The following is a 16,513-nucleotide window of genomic DNA, read 5'->3' as shown; positions in this document are numbered from 1 at the left end:
AGGAAAATATTCATTATCGCTGTGTGCTAATTACAATTTTCTCGAAACCATAGATTATACACAGTACTCTCTGTAGCACAGTGAGTCATTTCCTTCACTGCTCTCATGTGGACCATAAATAACTAATTCCAACTAATTCAATTGTTTCACACCAGAGCAAGAACTCCTCCAAAGAAATAATTAATCCCTCACTTCCTATTGCTCACAGATGTCTGAAAAGATCAGAATATGGCCCCTGATTTGCTTAGTTGAGGGGATAGACAATTGTGGTAGATATTATGGACAACTGTCTGGGGTTGTAGAAATCCAATATACTGCAGCACACTATAACTTGTGTAAATATAAAGGTGTACTTTATTTGGCTCAATTACGAGCCACATGTCTGCTCGTAATTGAGCCAAATAAAGTACACCTTTATATTTACACAAGTTATAGTGTGCTGCAGTATATTGGATTTCTACAATTGAAGTTTGGATCCGTGGCAGGCGTGATCGAATACTGCTAGAAGCACCTGATCCGAAAGGAAAATTATCTGAGGTGAGCACTCCAATTTTGTGTGGAACTGTCTGGGGTTGTGGCTGGAAAGTGACCAATCTAGCCCTACCAGCTTTTTTGTGTTTTTAGTTATTTAGCTTTTTATTCAGCAGCTCTCCAGTTTGCAATTTCAGCAATCTGGTTGCTAGGTTTCAAATTACCCTAACAACCATTTATTCATTTGAATAAGAGACAGGAATGTGAATAGGAGAGAATCGGAATAGAAAGGTGGATAATAAAAAGTAGCAATAACAATACATTTGTAGCCTTACAGAGCATTTGTTTTTACATGGGGTCAGTGACCCCCATTTGAAAGTTGGAAAGAGTCAGAAGAAGAAGGCAAATAATAAAAAAAAACTAAAAAATATAAATAATGAAGAACAATTGAAAAGTTTCTTAGAATGGACCATTCTATAACATACTAAAAATTTACTAAAAGGTGAACCACCCCTTTAACTTGCACCTCTGAATGACATAAAAGTTAGGAGACAGATAGATACCTTCCTGGCTCCCTCCACCTGCCCCTTAAGATATAGCTCTGCCAAAAACAGGTAGTGCTACATTCATGGAGTGAACACTGGCAGATTGTGCCCTTTTTTTGCACTTTAAACACAGTAAATGACCCCTTATATATACACATTTTGAACACTGACAGAAACTGGTAATTTATGCTCTATAAATGGGCTCAGATTAGTACATTACATATTACTACACCTCCCTGAAAAAGCTGTTTGGAGTCACAGATGACAGTTTCAGGAAAGAATTGGATACCTTTTTAGCAACTGAGGAAATACTGGCATTATTACTAGTACCAATCAATACAGTACATAGGGGCTTATTTATTACTGTCCCTTCCACAAGTGCAGGAGCATAAAGGAGCGAGACAGTGGCATTCATGGTGGTGCCACATGTGTATGTGTGTGTTGAATGCCTGTTTTTGGCATTTTCCCCTTACCTTCCTTGTCATAAATTACTTCTAGAGCGATTCAAATACTAATTTATAGCTATCATGAATTTAAACCACTTCTGACAAACTACAAACAGTTTTATTGTATGAGACCTGTTATCCAGAATGTTCGGGACGAGGCCTTCTGGATAAGGTGTCTTTCCGTAGTTCGGATCAACATGCTTTAAGTCTACTAAAAAATGATGTAAACATTAAATAAACCTAATATGATTGTTTTGCGTCCAATAAGGGTTCATCATATCTTAGTTGGGATTAATATGTTTTAAAATGTTGAATTATATGATGAAGCTTTCTGGATAAAGGATCCCCTACCTGTACTTCATTTGAAAGCTATGTAGGAAAATAACTTTATGAATGCATCTTTTCCCAGATACTGTGTTACTATTTTCTATATTATCCAGGACACATTAAAAAAGCTTTAAGTAGGTGTTGTTCTAGCGAGAAATACATTTAAAAAAAAACTTTGAGGCGATCTTTAAAAACCTAATAAAGGAAACTGGCAAAAAATGAAAAGTTTTTCAGTGTAGTAAAATAATCCATTATGTTTTAGCTGAGATCTCTACTGGGAACTGGGAATTTTGTCTCAAGTCAGCAGCACCAACAGCTGATTGAAATGATTTGTTGTACCGCAAAGGGAAAGCGAGTCTTTTTCCAAGGTTACACTTACTCCAGAATATATTTTTGTTTTACTCTCAAGGGAACAAGTTGTTTTATGGCATATTCTAACTGTTATGATTTATATACTTTTAGTGTTACAATCTTCTATACCAAGTTCAATGAAGTTACAAGCGTATGTCAACTTAATTTATGTATTTCGCAATTAACTTGCGTATAAAGGTGATGGATGTAAATTCCTTATTGTAAAGAAAGCTTTTAGATAGAGGTTTAAAATGAGAAATGATATGTTATATATTTTTTATTAACCCTGACCTAATTGCTGTATAAAATGCTGCAGTGTTTCAACTCACACAACATATAAAGAATTATGTTGTGTGTGGGCTGACACAATTCACATAGGTTGGTTCAGGCTAAAGCCTGCCTTTTTATCTAGGATTCGGGTCAGGTGTGGGTTGCGATTAACTAGTTGCTATTCACAGTTACTTTTAACTATCACTAATAACTATCTGTGCTGTGCCAAGCCCACCTCCCTATGATTTCATTTTTGTTGTCACCACATTGGGAAGGTAGGATACAAGTATAAAATTTCATTAAATCTCATTATTCACATGGTTTGGTCTTGTCCCACTATAAACAAATTCTTGGCTGCCGTAATGGAGACCCTAGCCACTGAACTGGGTACACCACAAATAAATGACCCAGTAATCTGCCTATTGGGAGTGATTGACAACAAACTACTCACCAATGTGGCCAGAATTTGTCTGTGCTCCCTCTTGTTTTACACCAAGAGGGTGGTGATCATGAATTGGATGCGGAATACCACCACCCATGCCTTTCTGGAGGCTATTATTAGACGGAGCTCTCAAACTGATGTACGAGACAAGGGGGGCCACAGACAAGTTCAACAAGGTGTGGGGAGCCTGGTTTGCGCCAGACTCCCTGGAGTATACGTGAACTGCACTTCTCTGATGTGAAACCTCCCATCCACTTATGCATCAACAATCACCAGTGACAACAACCTGTTATATGTAAGAGACTATACCTGAACCAGCACAATATATACCGCTGTATTCAACCACTATTATCAATTGTTCTTCTTTGTTTTGGTTTGTTTTGTGCTTCATTAAAACAATAAAACTTGCCTTTAAAAAAACCTCAATGTTGAACCTACATTGACAATGGGCAGGTTAAGGCAGATTCTAGTCAAGAAATCCTCAACCCACACATCACTAATGAAGAATAAATAAACCCCATGAAAACAGTGCCCTGATTGAACTGAACCACGGTGCCCAATGCACTAAACCTAACACCTGTATCATTGTGTTTCTTTGTGTGTTTAAATCTTAAGAGGGCCCCATTTGTAATTTTAATACATTTTGCTAAATCTACAAATGAGTATGAGAGTAAAGTTGCTCAGGTTTGCCCTTTCTAGACACAAAACTAATACTTGAATTTCCTTGGATAAGATCCACTATACCTTCTTATTTCTCTGACGCACAAATTATGATCAGCTAGGGGGTGAGTATTCACTGCATCTCAAAACAAGGGTATCCTCATGCTAGAGGCAAAACATGCATCCCGTGATATAAGACATTAGAGGTCATTTATATAAACCCAGGATAGAACTGCAAGACCACTATGGGAAACACTATTTGTAACTGCTCATTCAATGAGCAGTTATGTCCAGGTCTTGCTGTATTCTTCACCTCAAGATTGATAAAAAATCTGTTGCCAGCTGCCAATGGGCACAAGTTAGCCCTGTACTGTCCACCTAAAGTTACAGCATCTGTTGCAGCTTGTGCCCATTGGACCTCTCCCTTGTCTGGAGACAAGAATGAAGAAAATAGTAGAGTTATTAGTCTTCCTATTATGAGGCGCAGTCTAAGCGTAGTGGCATAAAAGTTCATATATTCTTATTCATATACTGAATTTTGTGCTCACTCATTCTAAATACCCCATCTATCTAAATGCACCAACTATCTCAGAAAGAGTTTTTGTGGTCTACCATTAATCTTGAACAATATCAATTAAAATGTTATGTTCAATATGTAATCTCTAGCTATAGTATTTTTAGACTTTTGTCTCACTCATATTTATAGATTTATAGTCTTTTGCATTTAGAAGGTTATAGGTATGTACTAAACAGCCCGGTAGACAAGGTCTGAGTCACCAGCCCAAAATGGCTGCAGTAGAATTCTACATAACAAGGACAAATCACTAGATTTCTCTTGCTCTGTTCTATGTACAAGAAAGAACTGCTAAAGAACAGTTTCAAAAACTGCATCTTGATTCATTTATCCAACACTATACAATACTATATATACTATACTGAATAGGAAGTCTATATTCACTGTTTATTAACATAACCAATGTGTCTCTTTTTCCTGTTCTTGTGTCACTAGTTGATCATTTACAGCCATAAAATTGTGTCATTATAAGACTATTGCTTTTATAGTGTCAGAAAACTAGATTTGCAGTAGAGTCAACAGAATCCACTGGTAAAAATTTTGGAGGCTTTTAAATATGCTGACAGGTGTTTATTCACACATATCAATGTTTCTTAGTGCATGGAAAAGGACTGAATTGGGGTCAAAACCATGACATGTTAAAATAAACTCTTTTCCTAAAGAGACCCATCAGTGGATTACACACTAAGCCATTTTTCTTTGTGGTCACCATCTCCATATTATGTTTGAGCCCATGTACTTTCTTGCCCTGATGCTTTCAGTGTTAAATAAGCATAGCACATGCATACACGCTAACGTAACTGAAGCAGATGACAAGTATTAGAGACACCCCCCCCCCAAAATAAAAATCAGTCTAAGGATTTTTCATCATTGTCCATGTGCTTAGATGTGTGATTCGAATTTAACAAATTTTGTTCGACTATGTGCAAATAATGTTTCCAAACATTGCTCAACCAATGCTCTATGGTCGTAATCCCCTGTGGAGCATGATAACATGTTGCTCTCCAACCCCTTGGATGTTGCTCCCAGTGGCTTCAAAGCACGTGCTTATTTTTGAATTCCAGGCTTGGAGGCAAGATTTGGTTGCATAAAAACCACGCATACTGCCAAACAGAACCTCCTGTAGGCTGCCAGTTCACATAGGATCTAACAAATAGCCAGTCACAGCCCTTAATTTGTACCACCCATAAACATGTTTTATGCTTGTGTGCTTCCCAACTCTTTTTACATCTGAATATGGCTTATGGGTAAAAAAGGTTGGGAACCCCCACTCTAATGTTCCTTGTGAAGATTCCTCAAGGGTTTTCCAGTACACCGGTTCTATGTGCCAATATAATGCTGGGTGGCATCCACAAAACAGACTAATAAACAAGATGCCTCTTGTACTGTCAAATACTGTTTTGATTAAATCTGTGGCAAGAAATCCTAGTGGCATACTGTATATAATAGCAGGAATTTGTGGACATTATTATACCATAGCCCTGTACTTCGAGTGTTTCAGAATGCGATCATATATGGCCTCAAAACTTCACGTCAACATTATACCCCTCCAAGACTTTTTTATGAACTCCTCAAAGCAAGACTTGTCTACAATGCTTTGAGTATTGAGAAATGCCAACAGACCATGGTCAGGCATGAGCAGATCAACTGATTTGACCAGTGGGTTGAATCTTAGGATAAATAGAAAAAGGGTTTATTTTTCAAGTAGCCACTTATTTATATAGGTGAAGTACCCTACAGACATTATACGTCATTCCCATCAGTCCTTGCACCAGACGAATGTCCCTATCATATTCATACACACAAGGGCAATTCTTATAGGGAGCCAATAAACCTGCCTGTATGTTTTTAAGTATGCAAGGAAACCAGAGTATCCAGAGGAAACCCACTTAGACACAAAGAATATACTGTATTATTACTTCATAAACGTTCTCTGCCCCCAACACAAGCCTGTGGCATCATCAGACTTATTGTCATGATTATGGATTCCATGATGGTTTGCTGAAGCTGCCTCTTAAGAACCCACATCTGTGAAAATAGTTGACATGTCCAGCAACCCATAGAAACGATCAGGGTCTATGGTAGCATGATCACTTGCTTAAAAGCAAACATCAGGTAGCAAGACTTTCCTACACTTAGGCACATTTTACTATTTTTATTACATTGACCCAAAAGATTCTAACATTTCTTATATAACAAGGCTTCAAGAGTGAAGCTTTACTCCCTTTGTAACCCCAAACCCCGTCTTGAGCACAATGAGGCTGCATAATGTAGTCTAGGGCCTTTAAAACATTGGCCTTATTCCTTCAATTTATACAGACTAGCAGGAATATATATCAAATATTAATGTTCAGTTTCCTTATTTTTTTTCTGTGTTTTGTGATCTTTTACACAAAATAACACAATATTTGCCAAATATGGCCCTGAATATCTTTATAATTTTATCAACGATTTCTGTACAGATGCGTCAGGTTCTAATCACAAGACTTGCACACTGAACTATAACTTTCTTCCCATTGAACTGAATAGTGTGCTATGTCAAACATCTGTCCTTTATGTTTATTTATTTTTTATTTTAGCAATACAAATCTTAATTTCAGAAGAATTTATTTCAGAAACTGCAGAATCTCCATAGAGATTTGGGAGATTGATGTGGCCGAATCCTAAACCAAATCCATGTTTTAGTAAAAACCAAAACCAGATCTGATCCCTAATTTTCATATTCAAATATGATAAAAAATTAGATTTGGTTCAGCTGACATTTAGGAATCTGGAATTGGCCGAATCCTGAACTAAATCTGTGCCTCAGTGCTGCTTCTATGCCTCCTGCTTTGCCATAGCAAGTGAGAAAAATAAAGATTTAAGCTAACTACTGACTAATAATCATAACAAATATTTACACAAGGTTGGCTGCTTATAGGGTTAAGGTAGGCGCTAATAAAAGTTAGAAAGGCCTCCAAACTCCTCTTCATCCTAGAACTGCTAATAATTCTAAACATGTTGAACCATTAAGGCAACACAAAAGTTGGGAGGCACCAAAAAACTTTTTTGGCCAAGTCCAGAACAGAATCTGAACCCTGATTTACATATTAGTGTTTTAGCGAGATAATAAACCATGCAAGAGCACGTGGAAAAATACTTATCCCTTTTTGTTGTCAAGTGATCTAAAGTCAAATTATTTTAAAGGGGTTGATCACCTTCCAACACCTTTCTGCAGTTAACTTGTTTTCAGAAATAAAGACTTTTTTTCAATTACATTCTATATCCAATTTAAAATATTGAAGCGTAACTGAATACTGAACCAAATCCAGACTTGGGTACATGCCTATATATATATATATATATATATATATATATATATATATATATATATATATATATATATATATATATATATATATATATATATACATACATACATACATAAACACAAAAAATACAGATAAAAAGTAGAACACTTAAAAATAACTACATTAAAATAGCACCCCCAAGACCAACATGTTTTCAAATAAATGCTATTAAGAAGAGAGGTAAGATATGATTAAAGGTAAACAAGTTAGGGACCACCGTATGGGATTTACCTTGACGCGGTATGGTGGCTTATCAATTTTATGATCATAACTTTGTAACTAAACAACCCTGTTTCAAAACTATATGCACTAGCATTTTTACTTGAATTACTGAGACAGGGAATTAGACTTTTTTTGAAATTGGCCTCAGGTGTGCACCCACAACCATTCTTTTTTGCCCAAGACCAACATGACAAGCCTCCTACTCCTTTACCAAACTGTGCATCTAGAGATAATACAGCAAGCAATGTTTAATGCACATAGTAGAGTATGTTGAGTGACTCAAGTCCCACAAGATGCTAAAACACTAAGCGGGTTAATTATCAAAATTTACATTTTTCTCACGTTTTTAATAAAAAAAAGTCCAACCAAACTAGAATCCACAATTTACCTTATTTATCACTAAAAAAAACACCAAAAAAATCAGATAGGAAAAAAATTCAACGTTTTCAGATTGTTGCACGAAAACTGTGACTTTCTCGTATTATCGTGCAAAAAATCTAAATTTGTTCAGATTTGACAACTGAAAGTCTAAATTTTTTTGGTGAACTCAGAAAACCCCTAAGTGTTTGGATTATCATACAAAACCCAAGGCAGACCATTATATCTTCAAATTACAAATAGGCCTCTGCCATTGACTTCTACAGGACCTTGACAGGTTGAAGATGAAGTATTTTTGGATTCAGACTTTTTGCATCCTCAGGGTATAATAAATCTTGAAACATTTGATTTTTTTTCACTAAAAATATAGATTTTATAGTAAAAAAAACTAGGATTTTTCTAGTTTTTAATATTCAGACTTAATACATGTTAAAGGAAGTGCATAACCTGTTATTTTATATCTATATTTCTTTAAAATAGTGATGATCATATTACTGGCCTTTGTAAACAGCATCTACCAGTAAATTAGGTCTGCTAGTACTTGTAAAGTGTACATGTCCTCACAGGTATTGTATTGAACCTATTAAAAGGCCTTTTGCCCTTTGCAGTCATGCTTAATGACAGCTGTAGAAGCCGCATAGCAAGAAATTCCATTAGTGACTCTGCATGTTCACCTACAGAACCTGACTAGCTGGCATTTAAAGCTACTTATGTGCTGGAACATTGTTAGCAAAGAACATCATCAGGGTGAATGTTGTACTAACACTTGATCAGGATTTGCATGTAAAAGAGTTTTCTTGACTACAGTAAGTCATCTACTAATACTCCAATCAACCCGTGTTTTTTGATGTTTTATAACTGGACAGCATGAACAGTAATGCAATTCTGTAACTGTAAAGTATAGTATTTTAGTGAATTTCTAAATTTCTTACCTACACCCTACTGAGATCGTGTGAGCTATTGTTGATATTGTATTGCAATAATGTGTAGCTTATTTATTGTGCACTGGATATTATCAAAGCTGTCAGAGCAGAAAATAAATAGAAGAAACTAGGGGTCCCCAATCATTTTTAAACCATAAGCCATAATCTAATGTAAAAAGTGTAGCCTTCCAGCCTGCAGGAAACTAGAGTTGACAGTAAACTAGACGTTATGCCCCTAAAGCTTGCCTCATTGTAGACTGTAAAAATGAGAACCTGATTTGAGACCAATGGGAGGAACCCATTGCTTACAAGTCATTGGTTGAGGATCACAGGCATTAACCATCACACTATCAGAAATTCTTATTCATTTGTCCACCTTAGCCTCATTTCATCTCTCATATCAACCATAATCACTATTATCAAAAAAAAATGTATAAAATATGTTATATAATAATGGTAAACCTATTCAAATTTTGAAAAAAAGGCATTTCTTTAAAGATTAAGCTTCCGTCATCACCAAACGGCTGTAAACAAATGCCAGTAAGTGAACCTAAGGTCATAATGCAAGAAAAAGGCAATTTTTAAAAAGTGTTACCATAAACAAGGCATAATATGTAATGGTAGTGGACAGGTAAACTAAGAAAAGAAGAGTATCCAGAATAATAAACATATCTGAATAACACAACCTGATGATGTCTGCATGCCTATGCCCAAGAATTGAAAAAAAAGTTCCTTCTTGGCATACACTCTGATGTTTGTAATATAAGAATAAGCATTGGTACATTTCCTCCCCTTTGAGGCATATTCTGTGACAATGGAGTCTTAAATCAACAGTCACGCCAAAAAATGAAAGTGTTTTAAAGTAATGAAAATATAATGTCCTGTTGCTCTGCACTGGTAAAACTGGTGTGATTGCTTCAGCAGCATTACTATAGTTTATATGAAGAAGCTGCTACAGTATGTAGCCATGAGGGCAGCCATTCAAAGCTGAAAAAGCAGAGAAGCAGAAAAGGCACAGGATGCTCAGCAGATAACAGATAAAGCTCTGTAGTATACAATAGGATTCTGGAGAATATATTTGTTATCTACTATGTACCCTGTGCTTGAATGGCTGCCCCCATGGCTATACAGCAGCTCGTTCATATAAACTATATTTGTCTTTCTAAAGAAAATCCACCAGTTTTACCAGTGCAGGCATCCCTAGGCCCACTGATGTTTGTTGCCCCCTTTCATTCGCACAAAATGTCATCATCGGGACCAGAGCAATGCGGATTGACTCATAGTAAATTTAAAAAACCTTTTTATCTCCTGCGCATCTCCAGTGCTTCTGAACATGTGGGTGTAGTTGGACAGCATGCTGCCCCCTAAAATCCTGCCTCCGGCACTGATTATATTGTCATTCCTTTAAAAGACTTTCATTTGTTGGTGGTTCTGTTCCTTAAAGGAAAACTATACCCCCCAAACAATGTAGGTCTCTATTAAAAGATACTGAGTAAAACAGCTGATGTGTAAAACCCTGCTTCATGTAAATGAACCATTATCATAATAATATACTTTTTTAGTAGTATGCGCCATTGGGTAATCATAAATAGAAAATTGCCATTTTAAAAAATAAGGGCCGCCCCCTGAGATCGTAAGATTCACTGTGCACACATACAAACCACATGTAAGGTCACATGAGCCAATTAACAGACAGAGTTCTGCCTTTTGCTTCCTCACTTCTTCCTGTTACAGTTAGTGTTGTAGTATTTCTGGTCAGGTGATCTCTGAGGCAGCACAGATAGAGTCACGAAATGGTGGTTCAAGGCAAGAGATGTAAAAGGGCAATATTTATGTAAATATATATTCCAGTTTGGTAAGATTCTTTAATATGTCATTCAATTTGATATAAACTATCTGTTGCTTAAGTATTCATTTTGGGGGTATAGTTTTCCTTTAAAGCACATTCTTAAGATCATTTTACATATAGTATCTTTTTGCAATGACTTTTAACCATATTATCATCGTGTGTCATACTCATCATCACATGATGATGCCCCTTTACGTGGCTATAAGCATTGACTGTAATCAGACAAGGAAAATTAAGGCTTTTTTAGAGAATGACTACAGCAACTTTATAAAAAGGCACAGACTTCTATAAGCACAGGCCATGAGCTCACCGTTGAGTTGATTGTTCAGCATGGCAGAAGAATGCACATGGCTAAAACAGGCCCCCGACCTGTGATTGAGCTACCCTGCAATAAACACGTGTGGATGTCTAAGTTTACTACTGCTCATTAAGTGCTTTAACATTGTTTCCTTGTAACAGTGAAACTTTCAACACAACCAAAAAAAATAAAGTCAAGCATTTTCCCAAAAGATCATGTTTCCACAGTCCCTTAAGTACAGACAGAAATAGCTGCACGTACAACTGAAGGATAAGATGCTCCACACAGAAGGGAACGTTTTATTCGGAACACTAGCTCAGAAGTAGATATTTCTTGACCATTGCCTCTTCCATAACTTTTCAATTTTATCTCACCTAACCAGTCTCATAAAGAATAAACTATTACTAACATTATGCTTTATTGGAATAAAGACCTTTGTTGAGGTTGAAGCCTTCCTTTGCTGTCCAACATTTAGCCAGGTCCCTGTTAGCTTGTAAACAAAGGCACATATACAGATGCAGCCACTTTGGTTTGTCTGTTTGACACAGAATAACTAAACACAGATATCCCATTTATCTCATTTAACACAGAAAACTGTGACATAACATCCCATCTAATTAAAGCATTCACCATTGTGAACAATGGTGCTTTGGTATGCTAATGAAAAGGTTAAATGCATTAAATGAGTTAAGATAACTTTAGATAACACAGTTTCTTCAATTAACTCTGAGTCATGACGCATTTAACTCACAAATCCAAGTGGCTTCATCTGTATAAGACAATATTGTTATGTGACCCCTCTTCCCGTAGTTCATTATCAAATACAGGTAGGGGATCCATTATCCGGCAAGCCATTATCTAGAAAGCTCCAAATTACGGAATGGATGTCTCCCAAGACTCCATTTTAAACAAATAATCCAAATGTTACAAATGCTTTCTTTTCTCTGTAATAATAAAACAGTAGTTTGTATTTGATCCAAACTTAGATAAAGCAAAACCAGCCTATTGGGTTTATTTAATGTTAACATGATTTTCTAGTAGACTTAAGGTATGAAGATCCAAATTATGGAAAGATCCATTATCCGGAAAGCCCCTGGCCATTCTGGATATCAGGTCCCATACCTGTATAGCATATTTTAACCTTACTTGTCTTGCCCATCAGTGTCTGACTGGGATACCAGGGGCCCATCAGAAAACTTTAGGCTGAGGGCCCACTTTACAAACTATTATGCCTTCTCTCCTCACTCAATCTCTTTATTCTTTGTCTTTTCTCTACATAGTATACTCTGTTCTTCTATTATTATGCCTCTTTGTTCCCATAAAGAAATAGCCAATGACCATGAAATAGGCTTAATTGTGAGAAGCCTGGGCCAACCAGGTGTTTTCCTGGTATCCCGGTGGGCCAGTCCGACACTGTCCCCCATTGAGAGCTCTAAACCCCCCAAAACCTCTGCAATAAACTGATGTAGTATAATAATTTTTGTTAAGCAGCTGCCTCATATACATACTCAAACATAATTATATATTGTCTATATATCAAAAAAATCTGATTTGATTGTATTCGATATTCTGCTCCCTGATTCCCTGCCCCCACCCATCCAAATATTGTGCACTCTAGTTACAATTTTTTTTGGAATGTACCTCCTCTCCTACACTCCACCCCACACACACCCCAAAATCGCATGTGATATGACTTGTGTTCAATGATACGTAGTATTTCTCTGTTTATAAGTGTCCAGTATACCATTTGTGTCCATTTAATCCTATTAAAGGTGAATTTCCAACACAGACTTAAACAAAGTGCTTACAGAGTCCCTGAAGGGAAAAAAAAATAAGAGGAGGAAGAACTGAGAGGGATGGTTCTGGAATAGACAGAAAGCTAACTCAAAGCTTAATGATATACATAAATGTCCTACTAACTGAACTAACAGACTTTCCAGCCAACAAGGTAATAAAGCTGAGGTCATTCATCCAATAACACCTCTAGCTTTGTCTTTGTCTTAGACCTCAGCATCAGTCAGGTTTATTGAGATTCACATATGAAAATAATACATATATATATATATATATATATATATATATATATATATATATATATATATATATATATGTATATATATACTGTATGTCATTAAGCACTCTGAGCACTGGTTATATAACTGAGCCTTTAAAAGTAGAATTCTGAACTCTCTGGAGGAAGCACTCTTTCCTATTGTTATCAGCCATTTGGGATGCTGTTAAGGACACTTACTTATTGCAGACAAGTGCTAATTAAGCCAATGGTTCAATGGTCACTTAACACAGCCGTGTTGTATCACATTTCTAAAACTCAAAACAAATAAGCTGTTTCTAGATGATAAAACAATCTTTTCCCATGCACAAGGAAGCACACTTTTTTAGATATAGAATCTATAGAGGTTCTAGCCATAGCAAATAATTCTCTGTCTGCAGTCTACAAGTCCTTTAAACACAGCACAAGGAACAGGGAGAGACATTTCCATTGGCACAAACAATTAAAGGGATTGTATGGAAACTAAAAAGAACCACCTGAAACTGAAATTTCAGCTTTACACCTATTTATTTCAACTTCAAATTTTCCAATCACCAGATGAGCATAATCTTCCATGAAATGAATTCAGCAATAGCACCTTAGACAAACTGAACACTTTCCTGAAACCTTTCTCTTACTTTGCAGAACATGCAGGAATCAAGGTGCCATTTCTAAATGGCCGAATCTCCCTAATTTCCTATTCTATTGTCTGCACCTTTTGGTCCTTAGATCAGAGGCAATTCGTCTTACCGTGGTGGAAGATTTAACCATGGCATCGGTGTCAATGTTTTAAGAGACGTCGACATGAAGCTATAGGTGGCCGGAAACGTGTTCACTCAGGGTTAAAAAGTAGGTTTGTGAGCGTTGTGCAAAGGTTTCTTGCTCTATGGGTGAGGAGACTTAAACTCTGAGTCTTGTGAACATAATCTTCTCGATTATACCAAACCAGCCCAGCCAGATGGCTCTGTGCTCTGAAGATTAACACTTCCATTGCCAGACGACTGAACTATATTCTGCAGATTGGTTTTTGTTTTCTAAAAAATGCTCTGGGGGGTTTGTTTAGGTTTTATTTTATTTTAAATAGTAGTTAGCAAATAGAATAATTACGTGCAGAATATGTATAAGGGAAAAATGTACTATTTTGTATTGAACAGTTTACAATAAATGTTTAAGTGATTAAAAAAAACATGAGTGGGGTAGGTTATTATATTTTACCATTCATTTATGGGCCTATGGCTCTTTTATTATACTGATTGTAAGCTCCATAGCATAGGGCCCCCTTTTATCTCTATTGGTTGTATTTTCAGTGTATACACTGAATACACCTATTTATTGTACAGCAGTATATTACCACGTTATAAATATGTAGTAAGAATAATATAGTGTATAGCTTATGATATCACAATAATAATAATAATAACATGTGTGTTCTAATTTTGTCTCTACATCAATCAAATACACATCAATTTTACATCAATAACTTTCTGTTACGAATTAAAAAATCAATAAAAGCAAATAATAAAAATGTCATTCATAGAAGTAGTAAATCAATATACGCTTACAGATGCCATGTGTTTTCCAGCATTAATATTAAGACTTAAAGCATCGAAATGAGCCTTTTTTGTTAAGTAAAAACTTTGCCCAAATTCCATGTGTGTGCCTTTGTATATCCATCTCCAATTTCCCATTTTAAATTCTCACATTTTTTTTAAAGCATGACAACCCCTACCTGTGCCCTCTTTTCAGGAAATCCTACACCCTCTTCTTGGTCTACCGTTCTCAATAGGTTCAATTTCACTTGGAAACCGAGGAGTTTTTACAATCAGATGAGGCAGACAAAACAGTTTGGAAAAGATCACTGCTATACAAATTGCTCTTGTCAGATCATCTCTGACTATTGTACTTGTCAAAGCTGGACGCTGGAAGTTAGATTCAAAAGAGCTTTCTGGAACACACTCCGGACAGGAGGATTCTTTGAAACGCTGTTTCTCAGTAGATAGGACGGTTAATGGTCTGTGCATTTTTCTATGTCCTCAGAGTGGAAAGGAAAAAAAATTGCAAACTCTGCAAAGTTTCTGTGTTTTTGTCCGCCGTTGCCGTTCAATTTACTTTTCACCGTGAATTCCAAAGAATATGAACTGCAGGGAGATAGACGGGTAAATCTCACAGAGTGTTTCCCCATAAGAACACACCACTCCTTGGGTAGTGAGAGACAGAATAAGACATCCAGGTTAGGAGCTGAAAAAAAGCCCTCATGCCGGCGTGGAGCGACAGGGATAAAAATTAAAAAAAAGAAAAAACCCTCTGTCTGAAAAAGGGTTAAAAAAGACAAAAATAAAGTAGAGGCATGAGGTTCATTTATTCCACAAAGTCCTAAGAAAATCTGGCTACAATCAGCAGTGATCACAGCTCTCTGTGCTTTTTCTACAGGGACTAGAGCCCAGATTACTTAGCATGGTGCAGAAATTGCTATGGGAGTGCGAGAGAAAAAGTCAGTGAGTGAGTGTGTGTGTGTGTGCGCGTGTGTGTGTGTGTGTGTAAATGTGTGTGTGTGTGAGTGTGTTCTGTATATATTTGCATGCAAACAACACGCCTTGTAATCTGAGATCTGACAGCTTAATCTTGCCAAGTATGTGCACTGCTAAAGTATTTAAAACAGAGCTTTGTTCACCCTTTTTTTTTTAACACTAAACATATTTCATGTTTCTGGAGGATCCGGTGACAATGTTTCATCTTTGATATTTTTGAAAGTGTTTTTTTTTTTTTATCACACTCATATAGGGGGAAATTCTCTTTCGAATAAATTCTGGGTTTTATTCGGCTAACTATAGTCATAGTACGGAGGAGAGAACGTACAGAGGAGGAATGAAAAGGCGGGGGGGTTACATTTGGGTGAAAACAAGTAAAAGGGGCTGAAGCTGTCCCGTGCCATTAATAAGAAGCGTGTGGAGTGAGTAGGACTTTTAAATAATCCAGAGCTGCTTTGCTCTGGCGATTAACAACACAAAGCACATGCGTTATCCATCAGTATAAACAACTAACACACCGCAAACACCTTTCTTATATAATATCACACAGCATTATATCCTACATAAAACTGCCATTCATTTACACTTACTTAATCATTTGGAATGGATTTAAACATTGCATCTTTATGTCTTTAACTATTAAACTGCCACGGATAGCTACGCCACAATGTTAAAATGACATCTAGAAACTTGTCTATTGCAACAGCACCACTATGTGGCTGGAATATTGAATGTTGAAAGAAAGAATTAAGGGGATTTCAGTGCTGCACACGCTGTCTGGTATAATGACGTGTATCTGTAGGAGAACATGTATTATAGGAAACAGTTC

General features: G+C 36.5%; 1 protein-coding gene across 2 annotated transcripts in view; it reads right to left on the bottom strand.

Annotated features, from left to right (window-relative positions):
• ntf3.L (neurotrophin 3 L homeolog) overlaps window positions 1-15,703 on the bottom strand; it is a 47,088-nt gene extending 31,385 nt beyond the window's left edge. The window contains exon 1 of one of the 2 annotated variants that reach the window (XM_018250851.2): window positions 14,886-15,703. The gene's annotated coding sequence lies outside the window, so the exon portion shown is untranslated. Of the gene's footprint in view, window positions 1-13,906; window positions 14,567-14,885 lie in introns of those variants that run through there. The other variant, XM_018250852.2, reaches the window with a different exon arrangement.
• Between the last annotated feature and the right edge of the window lie 810 nt (window positions 15,704-16,513).

The sequence above is a fragment of the Xenopus laevis genome, chromosome 3L, assembly GCF_017654675.1.
Source record: "Xenopus laevis strain J_2021 chromosome 3L, Xenopus_laevis_v10.1, whole genome shotgun sequence".
Classification (NCBI taxonomy): domain Eukaryota; kingdom Metazoa; phylum Chordata; class Amphibia; order Anura; family Pipidae; genus Xenopus; species Xenopus laevis.
Note: the sequence above shows the minus strand (reverse complement) of the source record. Positions and strands in the feature narration are given on the sequence as shown.